This window comes from Mustela nivalis (genome assembly GCF_964662115.1).
Source record: "Mustela nivalis genome assembly, chromosome: 1".
NCBI lineage: Eukaryota > Metazoa > Chordata > Mammalia > Carnivora > Mustelidae > Mustela > Mustela nivalis.
In genome coordinates, this window is record NC_139020.1 from 31,857,420 (window position 1) to 31,882,023 (window position 24,604).

The window sequence follows — 24,604 nt, forward strand, 5'->3', positions numbered from 1 at the left end:
ATCTCTGGCAGGAATTTGCTGCATGGTATGTTTGTCAGCAAAAGTTATCAGTGAGTTGTCTATTGCATGTTTTGGAAAGGGGAAAAGAGACAACTACTTTAGAAACTTCATGTGCATATGGCAAAGCTAATGTTTGTATGTTTCCTCCCATTTCCAAAGGGACACAACAAAGGAGACTTACAATCAAAATTCTAAGTTTCTTCTGCAAAAAAAGGCCTGGTTATGACTGAATAATAATTCAATTTAAAACCCCAAAGTTTCCTTGGAAAAATAATATCAATTCAGTTCTAAATAGTAACATTCTACTGCTTTCATAACATCCAAACAACATACTATATAGCACAATAGTTGGCCAACAACTTAGCCAAGGCCCTGTCTTGATTTCCTAAGGTTTCAGATTCTGACTCTACTTGAGAAGGTAACACTGAAAAAGCTTTGTGGAAGAAAATAAACATCTGTGATATTTTAGCATAAGAATTCACGAGTTGTGAATTTATGACCTAGGTCTAATAAAAATGATAGAGCTACAAAGTGGTAAGAAGCCAATGAAGAAAAACTGGAAGTAAATGCTGGTACATATTCATAAGAATACTGAAGCCCAGAGAGAATTTCAGTAACTTCCTCACCGACATAGCATTAGCTAAATGTTCATTAGGGTCCAAAACTTCAATAATAGCTGGAAATTTAATACCATACTTTCAATAATGGGCAGTCAACTAGTAAGAAAATTAATAATAAAATAGGAGACTTACGGGCACCTGGGTGGCTCAGTTGGTTAAGTGTCTGATTTCAGCTTAGGTCATAATCTCAGGGTCCTGGGATCCAGCCCCATATTGGGTTCCTTACTCAATAGGTGGTCTGGTTGTCTCTCTCCTGCCCCTCTCCCTCCTTATGCTCTCTCTGTCTCTCTCTCAATTAAATAAATAAAATATTTTTAAAAAAAGAAAAAAATAAGATAGGAGACTTGGGGTGCCTGGGTGGCTCAGTGGGTTAAGCCTCTGCCTTCAGCTCAAGTCATGATCCCAGGGTCCTGGAATCAAACCCCACATCAGGCTCTCTGCTCGGCGGCGAGCCTGCTTCTTCCTCTATCTCTCTGCCTACCTCTCTGCCTACTTGTGATCTCTGTCTGTCAAATAAAATAAATAAAATCTTAAAAAAAAAAAAAAGATAGGAGACTTGAATAGCACTGCAAACCAACTGGAACTAATAGACATCTATGGGATACTCAACAACAGCAAAATTATATATATTCTTTTCAAGTGTGAATGGAACATTTTTTTTTTTTTAGGATAGACCATATGCTAGGCATAAAACAAACCTCATTAAATGTAAAAGAATTATAATAATAACATAAAGTATGCTTTCCAATCACAATGGAATAAAAGTAGAAAACATGAACAAAAAGAAATCTGGGAGATGCACAATTATGTGGAAATTATACAACACATTCTTAAATTAGCAGTGGACCAAAGAAGAAATCACAATAGAAAACAGAAAATACATCGAGAGAATAAAAATAAAGATACACATGATACACATTATACTAAAACTTATGGAATTCAGCTAAAGTAATGCTCAGAGGGAAATTTCAGTTACAAACGCATACATATATATATATATATATATATATATATATGTAATAAATACTATGCACACACACACAGAAGCAGAAAGATTTCAAATTAATAACCTAATCTTCTATCTAAGATAGAGGAAAAAGAAGAGCAAAGTAAACCCAAAGCAAACAGAAGGAAATAAATAATAAACATAGGAAATAAATAATGAAGAAGGAAATAAATAATAAAGTGGAAATTATTGAACTAGAGGAGAGAAAAAGTAGAGAAAATCAATGAAACCAAAAGCTGATTCTTTGGAAAATTTAAGACTATTGACATACCTTCAGACTGACCAAAAAGAGAAGTGAGATGAAAGTAGGGAGGGAAGGAGAGAGAAAGAAGACTGCAATTACTAAAATCAGAAGAATAAGAGAGAACAGTACTACCAATCTTTCAAAAAAAATTAAAATTGTAGGATATATGCCAGTATATTAAATAGCTTAGATGAAATGTACACAGTCGTAAAAAGACACACTATTACAACTGACTCAGGAAGAAACAGATAATTTTACAGACCTATAACATGCAAAGAGATTGGATTAGGAATTTTAAAATATCCCCCAAAAGTCCAAGCCCAGATAGCTTCATAGGCAAATTCCACCAAACATTTAAAGAAAAAATAATATTTTTTCAAAAAATCTTGTTAAAAAACCAACCAACCAACCAACCAACCAACCAACCAACAAAAAAGACAGAAGGGAAGGAGAACTCCCTAACTCATTCTATGAAGTTAGCAGAACTCTGATACCTAAAACCAGACTATCAGACTAAGACATAAGAAAAGAAAATCACAAATGAACATCTCTTATAAAAGTAGAAGTGAAAATCTTCGACAAAATGCTAGCAAACTGAATCTAGCAATATTCCACGAAAGGAGGAGGGGGAGGAAGAGAGGGAGGGAGGTGGAGGGGGAGGAAGAGAGGGAGGAGGAGGAGGGGGAAGAAGGAGGAGAAGGAGAAGAGCAGCAGCAGAAGTAACATCCTTGCTAAATGGGATTTATCTCAGGAATGCAAGGTTGGTTTACCATTAAAAACAAAAACAAAAACAAAGTAATATAACATATAAATGGGACAAAACCAACAAAACCAACCATGATCCCCTATATAGACACATAAAAAGCATTTGAAATAATTCAACATTCTTTTCATGATTAAAAAAAATGAAAACAATAGGAGTAGAAAAGAGTTTATTCAAACCGATGAAGGACATCTATAAACAAGTCACATCATGATTAACTGAAGGGTTGAGTGTTTTCTTCCTACAGAAAACAAACAATCAAACAAACAAAAAAAAACCCAAAACATGTCTGGTCTCTTCACTTCTATTCAACACTGCACTGGAGTTTCTAGCCAGTACATCCAGGTGAGAAAAAGAAATCAAAGGCATCCAGATTGAAAAGGAAGACACAAACTTATCCTATTTGTAGTTTATATGATCTCATATATAGAAAATCCTAAGCAATCCACTAAAAAATGATTAGAACTAAGTGAGTTCAGTAAGGTGTGGCGTACAAGAACAATACACAAAACCCAATTCTGTTCCTATATCATTTTAATAAGCAATGGAAAAATGAAATTAAGAAAATATTTCATTTACATTAAAAAATAAATTTAGAAATACACTAACAAAAGGAGTGTAAAACTTACACTCTGAAAACTACAAAACACTGTTAAAAGAAAGGAAAGAATATTTAAATAAGTGGAAAAAACATTTCATATTCATGGGTCTAAAGATCTAATACCTAAAGATAACATTACTCCCCAAACTGATCTACAGATTCAATGCAATCCTTATTAGAATCCCCGCTGGCTGCTTTATAGAAACAGACAAGCTGACTTAAAAATTTATGTGGATTATAAGGAACTGAGAAGACACAAAATAACCTTGTAGAAGAACAAAATTGGAAAGCTCATAGGGCCCAATTTTAAAACTTATGTCAATGCAACAATAATCAAGACTGTGTAGGAATAAGAAAGGGACAGGTAGGGCAAGACAGGTAGGAGGTGAAGTGAGTGTGGTCACGCACAGGCTATGTAACCAGGCTCACAGAAATCCCAGATGTGAAGAAATAGACATGATATTTATAAGAACACCTTGTTTGTACTCATGATAGTTACAAGTCCACCAGGTTCCTTCTAAATATAGACATGATATTAACAAATCTACCATTATATTGATAAGAAATCTACCAAGTTACCTGGTCAATTTCCCATAAATGACCCACCATAAAAACCCTTGGTGGTAACCCATTCTGAACCCCTCTTACCCTAGACAGCTCTTTTTTTCCTATTCTTACCTTTACTTAATAAACTTTCACTTCACCCTTTTTTCTGGAAGATTCATTTCTTGAGTCTGTGAGATAAGAACTCTGAAGCCCTGTGACAGTAGTGACATAAGATAGAGAAGATAGACTGATAAATAGAACAGAAGAGTTAAAAAACAAATCTGTGTGTCTATGGCCAAATGATATTCAACAAGGGTACCAAGACCACTGAACAGGCAAAAAAGTCTTTTGAACAGATAGTGCTGGGAATTTTGTGTATTCACAGGCAAGAGAATTCTCTCCCAGTATGTATATAAATTAACTAGAAATAAATCAAAGACCTAAATATAAAATCTAAACCATACAACTGCTCCAACCACCTGCTCCTCCACCAGCACAAACCACAATGCTAGCTCTCTCTAAAATAAATAAATCTTAAAAAATAAAAGGTACAGTACACACTACAGTATGGATGAACTTTGAAACCATGATGCTCAGAGAAAGACACACACCATAAAAGAAAAAATCCATATATTATAAGATTTCATTGATATGAAATACCCAGAATAGGAAATTCTATGGAGACAGAAAGTAGATCGGTGATTGTGTAGGGCTGTTGAGATTGGAAAACAGATGTGCAATAGCTAAAGGACCTAGGAATTTTTTTTAAGTGATAAAAATGTTCTAACTTGACGGAAGTAGAAGTTGTACATGAGTACAACCACTGAAGTGGCTTTTAGGCGAAATGTAAGGTATGTGAATTACATCTCAAAAAACCTCTTAAAAAATGCTATTTGAGGCCTCTCCCAGACAAACGGAAATTGTGGTTAAAGTAAAATAATTTTGCTTTACAGTTTTATATTGCCTCACACATGTCAAATGACATCAAATCACATGATCTCAAGTGATCTCAGAGACAACTGTGAGAAATAAAATTAAACTAGATGAAGTAGTTTTGAGAGTCACCAATGATCACTCAACTTTGTGGAGTGGTTTACTTTAAAAGATCAACTGTAAAGGGAGGGCTCAGCCGACTGCTGCAGGGACAGCAGGCTGAGACAGAGGCACCTGGGCCTGGTGCAGAGCCCGAGTCTGAGGGACTGGAGGGGGACCAGCCCTGGGCCTGGCCTCAGCCCCAGCTCCTACACCATGGACCAGAGCCTGGCTGAGGATGACATTAAGAAGCTGATGGCCACCACCGAGAAGGTCTGAGGATGGAAGAAGGGCTGGGTGACTGTGGGCAACACTTCCCTTCATATATGTTCAAATGGATGCCAGTGGTGGACCCCCCAGGAGGAGGAGCAACGAAGGTGAGGTGGCAGGACAGAGAGAACCTGAGGCCTGGAGAGGCGGGGCAGGGGTGCCAGGCCCCAAGGGGGTCATTCTGCTGGATCTCATTCTGTTGGATCTCAATGATGAGAAGAGTAACCAGAGATTCCATTTGGAAGGCTCTCTGCAGAAGAGCACCGAGCCGAGCCCTGGGGGCACCCCCCTACTCAGCCACCCTGTGTCATCGGTGGGACCACTGGCAGCGATCCTACAGGGTTCTCAGCCCCTGAGGCTGGGCCGAGAGAGATCCTGGGGGCCTAACTGCAGGCAGCAGTGATGAACTCCCCATATTGACCAAGGAGGAGCCTGTTCCAGGACTCCTGGAGGCCGAGGCCCCCGAAGCTTACTCCATCTTGCAGCCGGTGCCACCTGTCCTGGAAATAGCCCAGGCTGACCCAGAGGACTTACACATCTGCCCAAATGTCCCTGAGCCCTGAGAAGCTGGTCTGCCTGTCCTGGCACCCCAAAGGGTTTCACAAAAGGAGACCCTTTGTTAAAGAAAAAATTAAAAAATTTTTTAAAAATCTTCCAACTGTATAAATTGATACTCCTTTAAATGTCAAAATCTCATTCAAATTTAAATCACCTATAAAATGGACAATAATTAAGTAGCCCATAGATTTCTGGCTATGCTCCTGACATTAAGCAAAATCCTTTTTGTTGTTGTTCTTGCTTTTAATTTGTTTGTTTGATTTTGAATAATGGTAAAATGAAAGCCAAAAAAGAGATCTTACTTTTATAAAATCAGGGTTTTGGTTCCTATAAGTTCCTAATTATTTTAGGATAACATTTTTCATAGTTATTTCCATATACAATTTTTGATAAGTATTTATTTCATTCCTGTTCAGTTCAGCTGTTTGAATACGAGGTCTAATTTTATGACATCTTGACTTTTTTTTTCCAATGAAAGACAAAGCTATATAAAAGCTCACTAACTATCCAGTGATTATTTCTAATTAAAGGGATCTGATTGAAAAAAAAAAAGTTGTGGGAAATTAAAAGGAAAGTATGGTGTGCCCTTTGCATACATGTCTGTACTAGTTCCCATTACTGGGAAAATGATTTAAAGTACAGTATGTGCAACCCGTTCTTCTGGTAATTACAAATCAAGACATATGTCTTTGCAACAACAAGAAACTAGCTTCCATTTCAAGCATTCCTCGGCTCTTGCTGAGTTAACTGTGTTTCCCAAAAATCCCGGCAAAGGTAATTTTGAACAGGGTATCCTCCTGCTAGATCATCCTTTTGCTGCATTTCTGCCTTTTGAATCGCAGGACTGCTAACTAGAAGTGGCAGTATCCCATTACACTGTTAGGTTTACTTTCCTTTAATACTCTAATCACACCAGAACGTCATAGAGGGGAAAAAAAAGCTGCACAATGTCTAGACAAATTATATATCCCTTTTCTGTTCTCTTGCTTTTACCATGTAATTCATCAACTAAAAAGATTTATGGATGCTCATTGCTTATAAATTTGACAGATTAACTTCACATTTATACACATTTTAAATTCAAACACACAGAACATAACGATCACGCAGACTGAAGAGAACTGAAGCTATTTCTAAATTAGCCAAGCTACAGATATATCATACTATGTAGGAAGAGTTAAGAATCAGTATTAACTTTTCAACTTGTACCACTGAATAACGTAAGTAGGCAGTTTGTTTTACGGACAAACTATTTTCCTAAGTGTCTATCTGTAACAAAAGTATGAGAAAAAAAATTGTGAGACCAGAGCAAAAGTACATTGAGACAATCTAGTTAATGGAATGTGTTATTTTCTTTTTGTTCAGACTCTAGCCTACACTGTTCTCCAAATATTGAGCTGGTTGATATTAGATATGGAGTACTGTTCCTGAGTCCATGAGATAAATTATTAAGGATTGAAACCTATAGTAGATAATGTGATGAAAGTAGACATAAAGGGGAAGAAAAATTAATTTAACTAGTTGAATCTGAGAGAATTAGTTTCACAGACAAGAACATGCAAGCAGACACACCACACATAAACGCACATAGGCACACAAAATAATTTCTAATGTGAGAAACCACACTTGGGGCAGTCATGTGATTACATACTCTATGACGAAGTGATGAGAAGCACAATATGGTTCTCTGTGATGATCTTTTACCTGTTTAATCCCTCAATTCAGTGTGCGGACATAGAAGTGCTAGGGTAAAGGCAGAGGGTTCTTTTATACTCGATTCAATACTTCTGATTTATTCAGTCAACAGGAAGTCAATAGGTAGCTCAGAAAGGTTTTAGGGAGAGGGTTAGGGTGGCAGTGTGGAGGATGTACCAGAAGTTAGGTTCCAAAGGAAGAAAACATAAGTTATTGCCACTCTAGGAAAGGCACCACAACACCACTGTTGCCACGTCTACCTCCACTTACTACTCTGGCTCCTTCTACAACCACCACCGCTAGTGGGTTGAATTGACGGAGTACTTACCATGTGCCAGGGATGTGTCTAAGCTTTTCACAGCTACAATCAGACTTGACTCTCCCCACAGTTTTATATGGCAAGGAGAGTGATAGGGAACAGTTAAAATTCTTCTTTTCCTTGTTCTTTTCTGCACCCTGTACTGCTGCTCCTCTGCCTTCTAAAGGCCTGATCTACAATCTGGGCAGCTCTCACACCAGTATCCTTGATGACTCGCCATCTCTGTCATTCCATGGGAGCTGCCTAGTAGCATCCCAACAGTAGATCAGGGCTGTATACCCTATCTCTGCTTTGCAATTCTACAGCTGAGCATGCCGGCTTCTGCCACTTCAATGTGGTGACTGGCATAGTAGCAATTCAAGGTTTCCAGGTCAGAGCCGGGCTTTCAGCCCCACTGACCACCCTTTATACCTTTGTCACCTGCTCCTCCTCCTACTTCCTGGCCTAGTTTGATGCATTTGCCACAGCTCATGAGTCATCTACTCCAGCAGGTAATGGACACTACTACACCCCAGTGTAGTCACTGTCTTTATTTTTCTAATTCTGACATTTCCTAGTCAATGTGATACTCTGTAGGTCTTTCTCTCCATCTGTAAAGGAAATCAATGACCAGAAGAGAGTTTCAGGGCATTGAGGATACTTGCTTCAGACCAACCAGAAAACTAGAATTTCTCTGAGTAATAGAATTTTTCAAGACTCCTTCCTCCATTTGCACTCTGGCTTCAGGCCATTCCCCCGCCCCCCATTAATACAAAGGGTTCTTTGTTCCTAGGTTCTTTACATTTTGGCCAAAAGGAACTGATTTCTTTTCTTATGTATTCACAGGAGCTGGGCAATCAAGAAGCCATGATATGGTGGGGGAATCTGTTAAACGTCTAGATTCATTAATTTTCCCTTTTATACCTGCTTCTGGAGGAATGTGTCTAGGATTAGCACCCTACATGGAACGAATGAGGAATTTTGCCTTCAAAGCTTAAGAAAATTCTTTAACCTATAGAATAACCTTCAAATGTGTGTTCTACTATCTTTCTTTTCTTGTCTCTAACAGGTAGTGAAAGTACACACTTAAATGATGTTACTTTGGGTTTATAAAGGAAGGACAATAACCTTTCAGAACCCACCAGTTTGTAAGTCAAATGTATCTACTTAAGGGGCAAACAAATCTGTTGGACTTTTACCCCAGGAGCAATTGTAATATTCATCGCAGAGAGTTAATGGAAATGCCTCAGGTATTAAGGTAAAAAGTGAACCATTATGTCAATTAAAAACATTAATTGAGGTAATTACAAGGAGATTATAGTTTATACAGAATTTAGTTATAATTTATATAATTATCCTCAGTTATACAGAAAAAATAATGAAGCTGTTTATCTAAAGTATTTACCTAACTGAAAACTGCAGCTACTGAGAGGCTGCGTTTACACAGTCAAAATTCCAATTTGAACTTGACCTGCCACAAGCCTGCTTGTCAGGTAATGAATTCCCCGAGGACAAGGTGGTTTGGAGAGAACACAAGACTTCTAAAAACGCAACACTTTGCCAAATCAGATTCCTTAATTTTGACTTTGTTTGAAACGAGTCTCATTTAAGCATAATTGCTAACATCTAGCACTAACCTCCTCTAGCTGTGGAGCCAGAAGGCATTTCTGTACATATAAAATATGAGTTCTGGTTCCTGAGTTTCTGAAGCTGAATAAATGGGCTCAAATTTCATTTCTAGATCAATGCAAACAAGGAATAAAACATGAGATTAAAAGGAAGAGGTAGCGTTTTGCACACACACTTTTTTGGTTTCTTTGCATTCACAAAACAAATATAAGTTAAGATTAGGATCTGCTTGCGGGTGTGTTTTGGTGGTTTCGAATATTGGTTTTGAGCAGTCTCTAGAACAGACCTCCTTTGTTTGAATTCTGGCTTTACCACTTACACAGCTGTGTGATCTTCATCATATTGGTGATTCTCTTTGCCTCAGTTTATCTATCTGTAAAATGTAATTGTGAAAATACTGCCATCCACGTGGACATCATAAAGTTAAATGTTCTAGTAGCTGCCAAACTAAGAATAGTGTTTGGCACAAACCAAGAACTGTGTAAGTGCCAACTGTCATTATTGGTACAGGAAAATGAAGTATAATTCAGGAGTAGGAATTAGTCATCAGGGGTCCAAAGGAATAAGCAAAGGTCAGAGAAAAGATTCTATTCGGCCACAATCTCTCTCCACTGTGCATCTGGGTTCGGAAGACTGACTCCACAATGGGGTTATAATTGGTCATCCTAGGAGAATTTGATGCCAGGAGTGTTTTGTGACTGGGGAAGCTCCCCTTAATGTGTCGATTCTCCAGATAATATTTTTCGTTTCTGTAAATCTGTCTCAAGATTTCAACATGTAAATTGGAATCCGAGGTGTGTCTGGGTGTGCTTTACTCAGAGTTTCCCATGATAGAGGTCTCACTATACATTTAACAGTAAATGCTTATTAAAAGACCTAGTTTTCACTTCAAAAAATGAGGCAAACTTCAGAAATATAGGAATTTAAATGAAATATCTTCTTCTCTCAAACCTGATCTATAATTGTTAGGATGGAATAGTGGTCTTCCTGCATCTGGAAAGACACAAATGATTATATAATTTTATACCCACTCATACATTTTGCCATTATAAATCAGTAATATATTGCACTATTTAACATGTATTTTATCGCCTTCAACATTTTTCAGCCATGTAAATTGAAAAATACTGCAAGTTTTGACATGTCATCGTTAAACATCAAGCGAGAGCCCTTTCTTCCCCCTACAAATATCCATTTTTATATATCAATGAATTGCTATTTAAAATGTATTTCCTCAGACACCAGTCATATCATGTCCTCTGTGTTACTATAAGATTTTACCTCTTTATTTATCTGTGCTGCTAAGTTAATTATAAAAATGCTTGCAGTGAGCAAACATTTTGCTTGCCTAGTCAGCATCTTAAACTAGATTAATCTTCTAGCAACACTTAATGGAAACTAAATCACACATCAACGTGCTATAACAATATAATGATGAAACAGCAAATGAATCACTCAATTAACTCCTTGATAAATATCAAAAGCATACTTTGCTCCTATAATTTATAAAGTCAAAATAAGCCTCTCTACTTTCTTTCTGCATTTAAAAAATGGCAAAGTTCTGGAAAATAAACATCAAGAAATATATCTGGTTGTACACAGTTTAAAAAAAGCTACTTATCTCAATAATTGGTTAGGGGAGCCTGGCGGGCTCCATTGGTCAAGTGTACTGCTCCTGATTTCAGCTCCGGTTATGATCTTAGGGTTGTGAGATCAAGCCCCATGTCGGGCTTCTTGCTCAGCTAGGGGTCTGCATGAGATTCTCTCTCTCCCTCTCCCTCTACACCTTCCCCACAGCTTGCTATCACTCTCTCTCGAATAATTAAATACATCTTTTAAAAAATTCAATAATTGGGGGCGCCTGGGTGGCTCAGTGGGTTAGGCCGCTGCCTTCAGCTCAGGTCATGATCTCAGGGTCCTGGGATCGAGTCCCACATCGGGCTCTCTGCTCAGCGGGGAGCCTGCTTCCTCCTCTCTCTGCCGGCCTCTCTGCCTGCTTGTGATCTCTCTCTGTCAAATAAATAAATAAAATCTTTAAAAAAAAATCAATAATTGGTTAAACTCCCTAACAAAGAGGGAACCATATTTGATATATGACATCATATCCCACGGACAGTCCACATTCACAGAAAATATACAGTTAACCTTTAAAATTATATACCTATAAACACATATACATACATAAACTGAAGTTGGTTCATTTTCAGTCTGCACGTAAATTTTTTCCAAAATAGTCTTTGTTATTACTAGATTGGTGGTTAATGTTGACCTTATTTCAAGGGTTTCAATCAAATATTCATGATCCCGATGGTTCAAATTTTGTTTTATTCTAAATGCCAGATTTGCTCGCTTTTTGACCAACTTATCAAGTAAATGATGAAAATGATTATCCTTGCCTCTGTTATTTTAATAATCTAGAATTTGTCAGTTTTATTAATATAAACATATCTAGGGTTATAAGAAGATCCTAAAATATTCTTCCGTGTGTGTGTGTGTGTGTGAATTTTTATTTACATTGTAGTTAGTTAACATATGGTAAAATATTGGTTTCAGGAGGAGAATTAAGTGATTCATCACTTACATACAACACCCAGTGCTCGTCCCATCCAGTGCCCTCCTTAATACCCATCACCACTTAGCCTAAAAAATTCCTATCAACATGGTAATATTTTATCAAAAAGCATATCATACTGGCTTTTGTTCTTAATAAATGTACAATCCAACTGGATGTGACAGCTTTATATAATGATCTTAAATAGCAGTATAAAGTAGGATATCCTAAGAGACCTACAAATGGTGGGAGTGATGGCCTTCAGAGTAAATGGATTGGGGGCCCACTGAGGACTTCTGGAGTTGGTGATACTTGAGCAGAGCCTGAAGGAAGAAGGTAACTTTAATCACCAGCCCGAATAAAGAAAGATAATTTCAGGTAAATTGTAGAATACTCTTTGGCATCTATTTATGGTAGTGAAACCCAAGGCAATAGTATGAGATATTGTAATATATGTATTCTGGAAATCTTTGGGATGGAATCCAAATATTCCCACCTTCAGGTTTCAGTAAGTTTTAATTCCTAAATTCTTTTTTTTAGGAAGAATTTAGTTTTGTCTTAATTACATGATATTGGCCTAATGTCTTGATGATCATATGAGAATATAAATCCTTTACACATGAAATACATTTACTTTTTTAAAGCTTTTATAAATGGGAGTTCTGAGCAAATCTTAAAGGCCAATGCGGGGGAGAAAAAGAAAAAGACATGAAATCGACTCTTGACAATCCATAAACAAATTTCCTATGGCCAATTTTCTATCGACTCCAGAAGCATGTGAAATAATTTATAAAGATTTTGTGTGTTTTTAAAATTGTTACCTCATCTTCCCTAACTTTGTTTTTTTTAAACCTTAAATCCATGTGATTCTTACCTAAAGTCCAAATAAAAATAGAGCAGAAATAAATAAAATAAAATAAAATGTAGCAAAAGTAAATTTATACAAACTTATAGCTTATCAACAGATAGAGCAGCTATATGTCTGCAACAGTGCTAATTATGATGATGATGATAGTGATGATGATCATAATAATAATAATAGCTTTCCCCTATTGAGGACTAAGTTGTCATCATTTTATGTGGTTTAGGTCTATTATTCCTCAGAATGATCTCAAAAAACATGGAGACTCTTATCGTCATCATTATGATCGTCAAGAGACCTGAAGCATAGCACCATAAGTAACTTTTTTTAGGTCACAGAGATATTGAGCAGAAATGCTGGGAGCAAGCTGGCTCCAGATCCCAGAGTGTAACCATGGTGCAGAATATTTAAATAAGCTAATGCTCTTGAATCAAACCTCCTCTTTGAAGACCAGTAGTTTTTCTTTTTAAAAAAAATTTTTAATTTTTTTAATAAACTTATAATGTATTATTTGCCTCAGGGGTACAGTTCTATGAATCGCCAGGTTTACACACTTCACAGCACTCACCATATCACATACCCTCCCCAATGTCCGTAACCCTGCCCCCCTCTCCCTATACCCCTCCCCTCGGAAGACCAGTATTTCTTATCTCTAGTTTCATCCCAGAACAGTCTTTAAAGCCTTTCAGCACTACAGATGGCCTTGGTCCCAACCAACAGTTTCTGATTCAATAAATAGTTCTGTGGAGGAGATTGTGTTTCTATCCTTTTAAGAAGCTCCACAGGTAATTTTGATGCACCCTTCCAGGGTTTAGAACCTTGATGTAGATTCTCTCTTTAGTCTGAAACATTGTGATATCTAATGGACATGTCATACCCTAAGCTAATTTGCTATATCGTATTTGCCACCCTTCATTACTCCACATGAGGGCAAATTAAGGTTGAATGGAGACAAATATTTCTAATATTTTTTTCGATATACTTTACAGTGAATCTTAATTCAAAAGGGATAAAATAACAGCATTTTCTCGTTATGCATCCTCATGTTAGATAAAAATTATCTTCCTAAAAAATAATCCCAATTGAACCAAGAATTCAGGCAAACAGAATGGAAGCAAACAATCATATGAGATTTGTTAGAGGTAGTCAAAGGAGAAAAAACAAGCAAATATCTTTTCGAAACAGAAGTTGATAGTCACACTTGAATAACTACGGTCTATTAAATAACTTAAAAATTTAACTTTGGATGAGTAGTTACTTTAAACCAGGAGAAAGGAATGGGTAACATTTTAGAAGATATTAATGAAGACTGTCAAGGCTGAAAATGTTTAAATTCTATGTTGAACTCTGCTTTTTCTGCATATACCAAAAAGTTGGAGGGATTAAAAATAATAGCATAGAAAAGAGCAGTATTCACTTGTTGTTTTATCTCTTAACTGTTTATGTTTGCTCTAAGCAATATGAAATATTTGCAAATACTAAAACTCATTGCAAACTTAAAAGCTTATCGATTAAGAAGGGTGTTATAGCTCTTGATTAAAAAAATAATTGTTCTCAATTAGGCAGAGGTCCTTAGCAGCTTCCAAAGGCAGGTCAGTGCCATCTAGTGGCAAAACCAGTGCACAGATTACATTTTTTCCCCCCAGTTAACAGATTATCCTTTCTGATCAAGTTCGGTAGAGTGTTGAGGGTGCCAATGATATAAATCTGTATCATACACCCCCCCCCACACACACACACAACATCACGTGTATATGTCTGTATACTATACACATACACACGTATGAATTTTAAAATGTAAATTTACTTCAAGAGATTTAGTTCAATGTATGATAATGAGACAGACATGCAATAATTGCACCAACAGTTTAGTATTTAACGATTTAGTAAGAAATGAGGAGTTATGGGGTGCCTGGGTAGCTCAGAGGGTTAAGCCTCTGCCTTCAGCTCAGGTCATGATCTCAGGTTCCTGGCATCGGGCTCTCTGTTCAGCGAGGAGTCTGCTTCCACTCTCTCTCTGCCTACTTGTGATCTCTCTCTGTCAAATAAATAAATAAAACCCTTTAAAAAAAGAAATGAGAAGTTATGTGTACTTAAGACACAGACAATCAATATATGAAATGTATAAGAAGGTAGCTTTAATGGATAAATAAGACCTTTTATGGAGAAAGGGTTATCAGTTTTTAAAAACAGTAGAATAAAGTATGCTTTCAGTGTCAAGAGTGTGCTTAAGGTTATCATAAATAGGATGGTTAATAATTCACAATAAAAATGACAATTTGTCTTTTTGTGTGGGAGAGGCCAGACAAAAATCTGATAGAATTTTAAATATGATATTTAAGCTGGAGAAGAGAAGTCACCGAGCAAAATACTTGAAACCATGAGACTTCATGAAAAGCTATATAATTTCGCTCACTGTAGATCCTGAGTAATCGATAAAAATGTATCCCTCTAGAAATGTTCATGAACTCTCTTACCATGAGGAAAAAAAAGAATGGACTAGATGAAATTAAGTTTCCTTTCAGGCTTTAATTGTGTTAAAAGCCAAGTATCCTCCCTTCCAATTCATCTTTTTGGTTTTGAGGTAATATGCCTGTTTGACCCCACTGAAGTTCTGCCTTTTGTTAGTTCTCTTCCTGACACTCCAATTAACTTTACAAAATTTCTCTTCAGTGAAGAAAATCTAGGCAAAAGGATTAATTTAGCTAACAATGCTATAATATGAAAATCTCCATAGGAGCTTTTTCTGACCTATTCCAGGGACTCAGCTAACTCAAATGCCGTGATGATGAAAGAGCTCTTCATAGCCCAGGAGATAAGGGAAAAAACCCATTGCATCAGAGCCAATTGCTCTTAGAGGAATTCAAAGGAATCCAAAATAGTCTTAATGTCTAAAACTGCCACATTTTCTATCTAGAGACTAGGATCCAAAGGGTACAGAAGGTTGACTTATCAGTGATGCAATTTTCTCAACCTGATGAGGAAGGCTTTTATATGTTCCAAATGAGCTATCAGAAAAGGGGAGAGCCTTTCTTTTTCTCAGCTGCTCAGAGGAAACAATATGGTTATGTGGAATACAGCGCCATGAATAAGACCTCTCAGGCCGCTTCTCTTGCCCTAATCATAACTGTGATGACTGTCCTTGTCTGTCTCTGAAACACAGAAGGGGCTGCAATTTCTTTCCTTTTCAAAAACACTCTCTCTTCGATTCGACCCTTTCTTCCTTTCTTGCCTTGTATTCAATGTGGCCATGACATGTGAAGAAAGAAGGAAATGTGAGGAACTGTGGTAATGTTGTCATTTGAAGTTAAAATAATTGTACATTTCCTCTTTGCTGACACCAGTGACTTTATAACCTTCTTGAAGCTACTTCTATGTGGACAGTCTTCAGATTACACATCATGATTCAGGCTCAAATGAGAATTATATGGCTATGGTCAGTCAACAAATTTTACCTGGAAGATCATCTAAGTAAAATGTGTATAATTAATTCATGCCTACAAGTAGACACATGCACACACCTACAGAAGGCATACGCACGCGTTCCTTCCCATGCCCATGCGCGTACATCTACGCATGTATAAGCGCACACAGACATATTTCCCTGCATATTCCCTTCTTCCTTCTGACTTATAAGTTGAAAGCCCCAATATCAAGTTCACAATAAAAATAAAAATTATCATTTGAGTGATCATCTGCCAAGAAGCAATTTTCACCATATGGACCACGGTTCGAATTCTGATAGATTAGAATATAATGAAAGTTAAAAAATAGAGTTCATGTTCCCTTTAAATATGGTGAACTATTAAATTCTCAAAAACATAAATCTTATGTCCTCTGTCATAACTTAAATTACCTGGTCACAATTTGCAGGGATTAATCAATTCAGTTTTTGTATAATTTTGGCTCTTAACCATACTTCTTTGTCATTTTACATAAAATACTTTCATTATCAAGAACTTATTGAAAACTCACATAAAACATTTTTTTAAAGATTTTTTTTATTTATTTGTCAGAGAATGAGAGAAGGGGAGAGAGAGAGAGAGAGCGCGCGCGCGTGCACAAGCAGGGAGAGCGGCAGGCAGAGGGAGAAGCAGGCTCCCCACTTAGCAAGGAGCCCCACTCAGGACTGGATCCAAAGACCCTGGGATCATGACCTGAGCGAGGCACAGACCCTTCACCAACTGAGTCACCCAGGCGCCCCCCCAAAACAAAACATTTTTTTTTTACAGCTACTCATGTTAAGCATATGTCAGAAAACTTAACTTTAGTTTTAACATATTTAATCAGCATGATATCCCCTGCATGTGTACTCCTCTTCTAAAGAATTGGTTGAGGATACACTGTGAGACTGATGTCATTCTGATGCCATGAGAGTAAATATTCTTAGAAGTAGTACCCTGTAGGGGCTCTCTTCTCTCCTAATAGGTGGGGGCAATTTCCATCCTGGTGGAGTTCTGAAATAGTAAGTTCAGTCAGTCTTCACTGTAACTATAGTCTCCAATGTTTCAGTTCTCTCTCTCTCTCACTTCCCAAACAGATCTAAACATGGACTGAATAAGAAATCCCAGTCCTTAGAATCTTCTACTTCCATCTTATTTTTTTTTCTTTTTTTTTTTTTAAAGATTTTATTATTTATTTATTTGACAGATAGAGATCACGAGTAGGCAGAGAAGCAGGCAGAGAGAGAGAGGAGGAGGCAGGCTCCCTGCTGAGCAGAGAGCTTGATGCGGGGCTTGATCCCAGGACCCTGAGCTGAAGGCAGAGGCTTTAACCCACTGAGCCACCCAGGGACCCCCACTACTTCCATCTTATTTATTGGCTATCTCCTTGCTTCACTTCCTTTCCTCTCAGGATTTAAGTCTAAGGTTCACCTGTGACCATGGCCACGCTGTACCAGTATTCTTGCTCTCTGTGTGCCATGAATCTCCTTTGTCTCTGGCTTGGCGAAGCCGCAATTGTGTACCCATCCAACTCTCGACCTGCACATCTGTACTATACTCATTGCGAATAACCTGTACTTGGTCTTGAAGGAGAACAGGCAAACGCAATTCTGTAGTAGCTCGCTCTTTTCTTCCCAATGGTTGAGTCTGTGCACCATTTTCCGCTCAGTCTGAAATCTTGGCTCCTTCATCTCTCTGCTCTATCATCAGAGGGACTTTGACTTAGGAAGAAATAGAAACCATCTCATAAAAGTACCACCAACTTCCTCCGCTGAATCTATGAACTTGTATCTAAACTTCTACTTTGAACTTTCCCTTCTATTAAAATGGCACTGCTTTGCTTTGGGTGACTGAGTCTTCTCTCTCTACTTCTCCATTGGATTTCATCTACTCCAGACTTCTGGGGACCTGGAGCTTTTGATAATAAGCTCTCATTCTTTTATGTTTAATTCTACCTATAGAAAAGCTGCTTATGTGGACTCTGAGTCAGTCAGACCTGGTGCAGTAAGTAAGTCTTATAGTCTTGCTTACTAGCTAGCAATCCAGGGTAGCTAAGCTCCGTACCTCTTTTCAATTATTATCTGAGGTCACTCTTCTACTTCCCTATGAAACTTCTGAAAATGATGGGTCTCTCCATCTCACCTCTAACTTGCCTCGCAAGCGACTCCTTGCTTTGACATTCACCACACTACTGCAAAGCCTCATAAAAGTCACCCACATCAGCTTCCTGTTGAAAGACCTTGATCTTCTCTGCTCTCTTGATAAGATAATGCGGGGCTTGTCCTATTTGCTCATCCTCTTTCTTTTCTTGGCTCCCTTAGACTCCGTTCTCTATAGGATGTCCTGCACTCAGCTGGCACAGCACATGACTCATAACAGCCCCCGATAAATGTGTGTTGTATGACTTAACAATTCACACGAATGAGAGCTCCAGGGTCAAAGTCACCATTTATTTCCGCAGAGTTTTCTGACATTGGAATGGTCATTTTACTCAAGAAACAGCTGGAGTTCTGAATTCCTTCCGAGGCACTTTATTTCATATTAGATTTCCAGGAAGAGGCTAAAACCACATTAGTCTCTTAAGAATTCTCTATACTTAGGATGTCCTAGAAAGAATGAAGCCCTTAAGTTTACATTATGTAGCTTTCAAAGTTGTTGCACTTGGTCAGAAATAGGAAACAGAAATGGTGAGATATTTTCATGAAGGTTCAAATCACACTATTTTGCAAAGTTTAAAATTTGCCCATCATTATCCATAAATTGCAGCTATACGTTATAATTATTTAATCTACATTTCTTGTTAAACACTTAAATTATGTCACTTCACCAATTTACAGAAATTATGTGATTAGGTATAATTATACTAAATAGCTGAACACAATTAAAAAATCTTAGATGCAGGAAGTGTCATCTATAGTAATTTTTTTTTTTTTTTTTTTACCCCATCTTCACTCACTGTCAGTGGTCTCTATCACAAGGAGATAAAGGCTGGCCCAGAATAAGTGGGATAAGAGAATTTCCAGCTTTCAGGTGACTTCTGGCTCAGGGGCCACCTGCGGCAGGTCTTTCCTTCTGGGGAGCGTATTTTCAGACAACGTGCGCCCTCACCGTCCCCGATCTTATAACCAATAGTAGCACCCGTGGGGATGCCGACGCTGGTACTTTGTACAGCGCGGGGGTCAATCCGACCTATGGGAGACTGAAAGGAGGAAGCGGATCTCCAGATTTCTCTGCTTTGGAGACTGGTCAGAGCGCTGAGTGTTCCTCAGGAGTCTGCAGGCAGCCGTGGCGGTTAAGAGAGCACTTGGAAGCCGGGATACCTGGTTCAGGGCCTGGTTTACTGCACCATGCGTGGGGACATTTGTGCCACCTCTCAGCAACTTTGCGTCTTCCTCTCTAACATACGGATAATGATCATGGACAATGACTGCGGGTAATAACAGCACCTCCTATGTAGATTCAGTACACATTACTATTTAAGTCTTAGGTTAAATATGCCTTCTTCAGAAGCCTTCCCTGATCGACACTCAACCACTCTTCTTACAATTCGTAATCGAGGACCCTGGGTTTATTAGCTTCGTACTGCTCTGGTGTATGAGGCTATGCATTTCACGCAAGTGGACAGGGATGATGTTTGCTTGGTGCCGACGCACTGCCAGGCACCTCATGAGCTAATGATGAATGAAGGATACACGCTTTCTTTGCTGTGCTTGTCTCTTTGCCCCTCCTTTGCCTCTTTCCACAACCAGAGAATCAAGTATGGTTTGGAAAGGGACCTGATAAACTCATTCAGCACTGAAGTCCCAGAGCCTCTTTGCCAGGATCGCAAGCGTGACTTTGTGGAAAATCACTTTCTAAAAATACCTGCACATTACGATGCAAGTGATAGATGCTATGACTACCATCTACGCGTCGAAAGAGAGTAGACTGTGTTTACGATCGGCGGAAACCCAAACTCAGTGGGCTCAGGGGTTGGTGATGGCGCTTTGGGAGAGCTCAGAGCTCCCACAAACCAACCTCCTAAAATTTTGCCAGGTGTGAGGCTGTTATGCCTGAGAACCCGGCTTACCCTCGCTAACCACAGGAACGTGTTCTGTTGCTGCAAACATCCACTTTCCTTTCTCCCCCAGGCACCCTCTCCAGTTTGTCTCAGTCGGCTGTCCTCACTCCTCCCCCACATCCGACTCGGATTGCAGTCTGTGGTTTCAACTACCTGTTCTGATTTTCGCCGTGGAAATTCCCGTCCACTGTTTTTGCTTCTGTCTCACCCAGAAAGAAATTACTAAATAGGGGCGAGTCATACTTTAGTCACTCAGACAGACCCCAAACAGATAAAAATATTGGTAAATATTTTATACCATAAAAGTTTTTTTTTTCCCAGAGAACTCAGAGCAATAATGTCTTAAGTAATACCAGACGCTCTGTGCTTTTTTTTATCTGATTTAACTAATCCATGTTTAATTTTACACAAAACTTTGCAAGAGCATACTTTTTTTGGAACTAATACCTCCAAATACCTTGTGAATTCATACCATAACATACATGGAATTGAGTTTACACAATCTATAAGGCCATCTGAATAGTGGGAAGCAAATTAGAAAATCTTTCCTTACGCACACATCACCAAAATTAATGTGTCTTAAGCCAATTGCACTAGTTAACGTAAAGACATAAGAGATCCACAAAACTCCATTTAGGAAGATACTGTCTTTTTCTTCTCCCTGCTTGAAAATACAGCAAGCTGTAGAAAACCTGCAAATCCTTAGTCACATAGAAATCTAAATTCCCCATGGAGAAAGACTACAATATGGGAAAACCCAAATAAGTTCCATGTGTGAAATCCCTTTGGCCCACTTACACAAGCAAATTCCCTTACACATTTTAGGAAAAGTCAGCTCAGAGCACTTACTGAATACCAAACTCCCAGTCTAAGTGTTATTCTCAATACATTTCAACACAAAGAAGATCCCTGGGTTTTGCCTACCAAAATCCACAAAAAAGAAGAAAACTAACTGGTCGTGGTTTTTTCCCTTTCCTGACTCTCTTCTCTGACCTCATACAATTCTCACAAAGGTAGTTTAGATGCAATCCTTTGCTTTGATTTTGCAAGTACAATGAGAACACACCTATTTTCCATTTGCTACATTGTTCTGCCATCTGTAGGTCAGTGAGCAAACTTCTCAGAAAAATCTTTCACTGTACAATTAGATTGTGTTGAATATGCAGCCATTTGCATGGTTTCTTCTTGAAAATTTTAGAGTTTTTTAATGGGGTAGGGAGGGTCTTAAATGAATGTGTAGATTCCTGGTGTATGCCATTGTAGAAAGGATACTGTAATATGAAAAAGTATGTCACTTATGTTCCTTAAATTTGTTCAAGTAAAACTGAACTCTTTACTAAAAATAATTGATCCAATTTTCAGTTCTAAACATTTTGCACATAGTTGTTAAATTTAAATGTTAAGTGAAATATAAATTAAAAATAAGAGGAGGGGCACCTGGGTGGCTCAGTCGTTAAGCATCTGTCTTTGGCCGAGGTCATGATCCTAGGGTCCTGGGATCAAGCCCCACGTTGGGCTCCCTGCTCAATGGGAAGCCTGTTAATCTCTCTTACTCACCCTGCTTGTGTTCCCTCTCTTGCTATGTCTCTCTGTCAAAAAAATAAAATCTTTAAAAAATACTTATGTGTGTGTGTGTATCTCATATATATCCATATATACATAGAAGTTTTTAAGACCTAATAGAAGTGGGAGAGAATCCTGATATACTTAAATTGTGAAGGCATACAAGTTCATATTCTACACTTTTCTTGTTTATATTTCTTTTGAACAAAACGAAAAATATATGAAAACTCTTCCTACGCTTAACTGCTTCCCTGAATATAAACCAACTTTTGTTTGGTATTTTTCATATCGATTGTTTCCTTTTATCCGTGGAACATCCCTATGGAGGGGTAGGACAACTGTTATAAAACATCCATATTTCCGTGAAATGGACACAGAAACTCAGCGGGCGGGCTCAGTGACCTGCACAATGACCACACATCCATAAAGTGTCAAGCCTGGTATTGATATCCAAGTCTTGCCAACGTATTCTATTAATTTCTTCTCACTCCTCTATTTCTTCAAACAGAATGTCATGATTTACATTCAGTGACAATAAATATGTAACCTACAAGATACATCTTCTGGAAACATAGTTGAAGATCTATTTCCATGAAATTAGAATTTCAAGTTTCAAATGACTACAAACCAGTGTATCCTTTAGAGAATCTAGAGCTATGCAAAAGAAATTGAGGTACTGTATAGATATATCCCATTTATATAGAAGATAGAAAACAACGTACAAGAGAAAATGAAGCAGATAAGAAAAAGCCATGCAAATTCATAAAAGAATATAAATCTGATTTAGGGAAGTTTAAATTCATATGAAGGCGCTGAACACCAAAATACAAAAGCACAAATATAAACAAAATACATTGGTTTTTGAAGGAATGTGCAGTATAAAGGATAATACATAAACAATGAGGATTGGGAAGGTACAGGGAACAAAATAATCTATTTTGAGGCCGTTAAGAACGGATAGTTTGTGTCCCCTCCAGAGTCCTATGCTGAACCACAACCCCACAGGGGCTGTATTTGGAGACAGGACTTCTGAGGAAGTAAGTAAGTTTAAATGAGATCATACAGGTCAGGCCCTGATCCAACAGGACTGACAGCCTTACAGAAAAAGAGATAGGAGGGGTGCCTGGGTGGCTCAGTTGGTTAAGCGTCTGCCTTGGACTTGATCCCAGGGTTATGATCCAAGGGGCCTGGGATCCGAGTCCGGCATCAGGGCTCCCTGCTCCAGGGGAATCTGCTTCTCCCTCTCCATCTGCCCCTCCCCACAGCTTGTGTTCTCTCCCATGTGCACTTTCTCTCTCAATAAATAAATACAATCTTGAAAGAAAGAAAGAAAGAAAGAGCAGAGAGCTCTCTCTCTGCCTTTTGATCGTTCACAGAGAAGAAAGTAGTCATCTGCAAACCAGGAAGCGAGCTATCCCCAGAAATGGAATTTGCCAGCACCATGATCATGAACTTTGCAGTCTCCTGACTGTGAGGACATAAGTATCTGTTGTTCAAACTGCCCAGTCTGTGGTATTTTGTCATACCAGCATGAACAGACTAAAACAGAGACTGAAGTTAAGTTTAATACTAAGGTTTAGGGTTTTTCTTTAGGAAATCCCAACTCCTTGACCTTTATTAAAACAAACAAAAAACTTAAATATTTATAACTAGCAAAAAGCAAAGCTAATGATGTCTGCTTCAATTTGCTTCATACTTCAAGTACAGTGTTTCACTGTTAAAATAAAAATTTTTTTTCTCCTCTATGTAAGCTGTATGTCCTTTGTCCGGGGCCGCTTCTACACTTTATTCTTTCATTTTGCCTTACTTCTGACCCAGAATACAGATGGTAAATGATCTATGGATTGTGATCTCTTTTACAACACTTGAGAGACTGTGTTATTAATTCTAACTAGCTTCCAGAGAAGGGGAAGAACACATCACAAATGTTTCTCTATTGTCAAACCTTGCAAGCATAGCTGGGCAGGGGAGCTGTATCGTCCTACAGTCTACAGAAATACACAGAATGACTACAATTCTACAGAGAACAATAAATAAATTCTCAAATATTGAGCCACTGAAATTCTGCCATTTCCCTAAAATTATGGCTTTGGCTTTGTATCCGATCTTTAGAATTTTATAATGGGCCAGCCTCCAGCTTATTTGACAAGATCTTCTAAAGTGGATTTATTGTGTGCAATTTATTCCAGACTCTGACTGAATTCACTTACTTTCGGGTCTTCCTTGGATGTGAAGCCAAGAGGGAACATAGCCTTCTTAGGATGTTTTAGTTCAATAAAAGCTCCCAAATGCAAAATTCAGCATTCCAGGCCACTATGTGGATTTAAAACATCCCCTGGGGAACCTTAGATCTATAAACCAATCAACTGATTACCGTTATCCATTTATACTATTTTCTCTCACGCATCACTTCCATCTGGGGTTTTAATTGGCTTTTTATCTCATATTGACTCCTTAATAAGACCATCATTCTTATTTTTTATTTAGTAATTATGCCATACATTTGTATTAAAAGCAAAAGCAAGTCTCAGTAACGATTGGAGAACTACCTAGAAAAGTGATGGAAATAAAAAGGGCCTTTTAAAAAGTGGAATTCAAAAAGAAAAAAAATATATCAGTCATGGAGCCACTTAAGGGTAAAGTTTGGAACTTGTTCCTTCAGGGTATACAAGGCTAATGTTTCAGCTGAATTTAATTTATCACCCTATTCCAGTGACAGTTCCAAAGATGTTAGTCCCTTGTGGTATATGTAAATGATTGTCATGTTAAGATTCTGAAAATAATTTCACAGACACCTGGATAAAAATATTAAAATAAATAATCTCACAGTTCCGACATTCTTTCATATGGATATGTTTAAACA

General features: G+C 38.0%; 1 protein-coding gene and 1 pseudogene across 2 annotated transcripts in view; one reads left to right on the forward strand and one right to left on the reverse strand.

The window, feature by feature from the left end:
- ROBO1 (roundabout guidance receptor 1) overlaps window positions 1-24,604 on the reverse strand; it is a 1,158,618-nt gene that overhangs the window by 749,077 nt on the left and 384,937 nt on the right. The window lies entirely within an intron of this gene.
- LOC309855148 (B-cell CLL/lymphoma 7 protein family member C pseudogene) lies at window positions 5,002-5,658 on the forward strand (annotated as a pseudogene). Its single transcript has one exon. The product of its transcript is annotated as a B-cell CLL/lymphoma 7 protein family member C pseudogene (transcript).